Below are 4,756 nucleotides of genomic sequence, written 5' to 3' on the forward strand. Positions count from 1 at the left end.
ACCAGTAAGTCCAATGGAGGTGTCAGTCCAAAGTAGCTGACCACAGAAGAAAAATGCCAAGGGATGAAACGCTGCATGTCTGTCTCGATGGGGAATGTTGGCCACCAGAATTCTGCTTTTCTGTAGAGAGTGATCTTTGGAGTCTGTGAATCTGTTTCTTCAGGTTGTGCCAGGTCACATCATTGGTTTCTGGGGGTGTGTTGTAGTAATTCCATCTTGTGGGCGATGTCAGAGAACAGGATCCAAATGGATTTCCAGGAATTCCATTTGAGTAGATGCTTTTTCATGTGAAGACTTGACAGCTGAAATTCACTTACTTGTCAAATAAAACTTGTAGCAGATTAAAAGTTTACTATTATTGATAACCCCATTATAATTATAATTGGAAGTCCTTTGTAGTATGATTTTAGGTTGCTTTAACAGTTTAAACTCAATATAATGTCGAAAGGTAAACAGAATAGCCACGTTAAAAGCCTCAGGCATGAGAATAATTAACATAATAATTGCACTATCTGCCCAGCCCATAACTCATACTGTTTTCAGGATTAAGAATTTCAGATTTATGCCAAGACATAAAAAAAGAAATCAAAGAAGGAAAAAACAATTTTTTTCCTCCAGGTTATTGCTGGGCTCGGTGCCTGCACCATGAATCCACCGCTCCTGGAGGCCATTTTTCCCCCTTTTGTTGCTCTTGTTGTAGCTTCGTTGTGGCTATTATTATTGCCTTTGTTGACGCAATTCGTTGTTGGATATGACAGAGAGAAATGGAGAGAGGAGGGGAAGACAGAGAAGGGGAGAGAAAGATAGACACCTGCAGACCTGCTTCACCACCTGTGAAGCGACTCCCCTGCAGGTGGGGAGCCGGGGGCTCGAACCGGGATCCTTACGCCGGTCCCTGCACTTTGCTCCACATGCGCTTAACCCACTGCGCCACCGAAAAAACAAGTTTTTGATTGCTTCTGGATGTCTCTAGAAATCATGGCTGTGTCCAGCATTTTTTTAAGTCAATGTCATACAAAACTTCAGTCATTCAAATCATTCTCTTATGAAATGCAACTTGAACCAGATTATCAAGATCTCACCATGTAGTATCATGAGTCCCTGGAGGGCGTCCTAGTCAAAAAGCTCCTAGAAATTCCATTTGGGGTGCTTCTGACTGTTCCTGCAGGATTGCTTCAGGCACCCATCTTACAGTGTTATGTAAATAGAATGCAGGGGGGATAAAACCAAATGAGACTTAAGGTTTTTTTTTTTTCCTCCTCCAGGGTTATTGCTGGGCACAGTGCCTGCACCATGAATCCACCGCTCCTGGAGGCCATTTTCCCCCCTTTTATTGCCCTTGTTGTAGCTTCGTTGTGGTTATTATTATTGCCCTTGTTGATGCAATTCGTTGTTGGATAGGACAGAGAGAAATGGAGAGAGGAGGGGAAGACAGAGAGAGAGGGGAGAGAAAGATAGACACCTGCAGACCTGCTTCACCACCTGTGAAGCAACTCCTCTGCAGGTGGAGGAGCCGGGGGCTCGAACCAGGATCCTTACGCTGGTCCCTGCACTTTGCGCCATATGCGGTTAACCCACTGCGCCACCGCCCGACCCCCTCAGAATGGCTTTTTAAAGCATACCAACAATGGGGAAGGGAGGTAGTTTTTGCAAAAAAAGAACCACAAAGAGTATTCAAAGCAACATTTAGCAGGAGGTGCCCAATCCCTAGTCTCCACTGCAGAAATGCTTTCTCTAAGTTAGAAAGAACTAAGTAGACTGGTTACAAAGTAGAGTGGCTATGCAGAAAAGCCTTCATACCTGCTACAACAGAGGCTGAGGTTCAAGGCTTAGTCCCACCAGAAGCCAGAGGTTGGTAACTGGTGTAAAAAACAATGACCGTGTTGTTCATACTCCCAGAGGGATAAAGAATAGGAAAGCTATCAGGAAAGGAGATGGGATACAGAGATCTGGTGGTGGGAATTGTGTGGTGTTGTACCCCTCTTATCCTATGATTTTGTTAATGTCGCCTTTTTAAAAACAAAATAAAGAAAGAAATAAAATTAAAATGGTGAAGAAATAAAAACACCCTAAAAAATAGCTCCGGCGAAGATTTTTTTTTTTTTTTTGCCTCCAGGTTTACTGCTGTGGCTCAGTGCCTGCACTACAAATCCCAACTGTGGATGTGCCCTGGTGAGAAAGGAATAAGAGGCCCAGAGGTAATTTGAGCACTAACTACTGTGCCAGGGCTGTGGGGCTGCTTACACATTCACCATGGAATTAAAACAATACATGGCATGGCCAGGCTGACACACACTAAGTGCATACACTGAAGTGCCTCAGGATACCACGGATTGAGCCACCTATCCTTCCCTGCAGCAAGAAAGCTTCACAAGTACTGAAGCAGGGCTATGGGGTTCTCTATCTCCTGCTTTTCAATTTGTCTCCATCTCTAGAAAAAATAATATTAACAAAATAAGCACTAAGTTGCAGAGTGTACCCTGCAGTTATTAGTGCCTGGCTTCTGGTAATTTAAGTATAGGAGAATGTGATTCCAGAGTTTAGAAGAATCCTATCCAAATATAACTGACTTCTAGAGAAACCATTCTGCAACACTTTGGAGGATTTAGTTAATGCAATGACAGAAAGGCAGGAAGATAAATGAAGGGAAGGTTAGAATATCCCCAGTAGTCACAAGCAAGGTCCCATCAGTGTAAATCAATCTGAGAAAGTCCAGAAAGAGCTTTGAAGAATAGACTCTGTGGGATTGTAGGCCTGAAAAATATGTCCATTCTATCTCTGAGTGAAAAACAATTATAAACCTGTGATTTTTCTATTTAGCTTTCGTGGATGGAGGCCTACCGACCAGTTTAGAGAAACTAATATATGAACAGTACACTGGGTATTTTGAAAGGAGGCGCTGGTGATCTGTTTATATATCCTCTGTGCAGCTCCACTTGCAGGCCAGTATCTGAAGAGAGAAAATCATGCAGGCAAAGAGCTTCAAGGAGTTGGCAGGTGCCAGCACTGCTAGTGACAGAGAACCATTAGCTCTACCAGATTTGATTTCAGTTTGTTTAAAGGTGCCTCATGGCTACCTCTATAGAGTACTATTTAATTTAATTTTTGTTAGTTTGCTTGATTTTTTTGTTGTTCTTTTGGACAGAGCACTGATCAGCCCTGACTTGCCCTGGTATTGGGAACTAAAATTGGGGCCTCATGTATCTTGGGACTGAAAGTCTGGAGCTTTAATTCTAGTTCCATCTCTCCAGCCTGACACACTCTCTATTCTTTTGAAATTACCTTCTGAATATTTCTGAATGAATCCTGTTATGGCTGGCTTTTATACCACAGCCTCTGTTTAGATGCTTAAAATATCTAGGTTCAACATTCGTTGTGATCAGATACAGTGCTACACCCATCCACATTGAGGTGTAAAGATATAACTTACTATCCACAGGCACTACTATATGTATCATTTCATCAAAAAAATACACATACCATGCTGTCAACCTAACTTCCCTGGGCAGACAACTCCACCAATGTGTCCTGGAGCCCCACCTCCCCAGATCCCGGCTCCACTAAGTAAAGAGGGAGACAGGCTGGAGTATGGGTCCACCTGTCACTGCACATGTCGAGCAGAGAAGCAATTATAGAAGCCAGACCTTCCAAATTCTGCACCCCATAATGATACGGGGCCCATATTCCCAGAGGAATAAAGAATAGGAAAGCTTTCAGTAGAGGGCGTAGGATGGAGATTTCTGGTGTTGGGAATTGTGTGTGGAAATGTACCCCTCTTATCCAATGGATCTGACTGTCATCATTAAATCATTTAAAAAAGGAGAAAAATACACATAACATTGAGATTCATAGCTACAATATCCTTCTTATCTTACACACCTTCCAATGGCTTCAGGCTCCCTGAATTACAGTTCATTCAAAAAACACTGTTTTCTAGTTTTAAGCACTTCCTTAGGGAGAAAGACACCCTCTGGCAAAGCACCACTCATCTCTCACATGAGCAGTGCTGGTCCAGAAGACAAGACCTCACACATCCAAGTTCAGTGTCACAAAGGCAACCCTGGGGCTCTTCTTGCTGAGTTACTGCCAAGGCACAAGGACAACCCCACCCTAACCCCCTTTCAGCTGACCGCTTGACACTGTCCTCAGGATGTCAGTTGTCTCTCCTCATACCCTCCAATTTCATGCCTTGAATGCCTCTGCATTTGCTGCCTACAACCTCTGAAGGATAGTTCTCACCCAACTGCCCAAATCCACCTCAGTCCTCAACCATCCACCTCAGTGTTCTTGTCGCCAAAAAGGAACCCACTGCCAGCAGTTTCTCTCCTCAATGTGTAAGCTTTCTACTTTTCACAACACCTCAGTGCCCATCTGCCACATGGCTGAGTGGTTTCCTCCCCTAGCAGACTGAGGTCCTGCCTTCCTGGAGTCAAATCTGAGAAACCAACAGTCCCTGCAGGGTTCTTGCAGGTTCACTGACCTCGCCAGTCACAGGAAGGAATACTTAGGAGGCAGCATTTCAAGTGCATGAATGAGCACCACCACATCTGCAAACTGGACAGAGCCAGGTGGGTTCTACCAGGCAGGGAGAAGCCTGTCTGCCTGCCTACCTTGTCTTCAGCATCTTCTCTGGGCTCCCTTCTCCCCAGGGCTGAGCTGGCGTGGCTGAGACTGTACTTCTATCCCGAGGCCCTGCTCGACACAGTCACTGTGGGCTGTGGATTGAGGGAAAGGTTGTCTCTGGGTGAGGATGAGC

This window comes from Erinaceus europaeus, chromosome 2, assembly GCF_950295315.1.
Source record: "Erinaceus europaeus chromosome 2, mEriEur2.1, whole genome shotgun sequence".
Lineage (NCBI taxonomy): Eukaryota > Metazoa > Chordata > Mammalia > Eulipotyphla > Erinaceidae > Erinaceus > Erinaceus europaeus.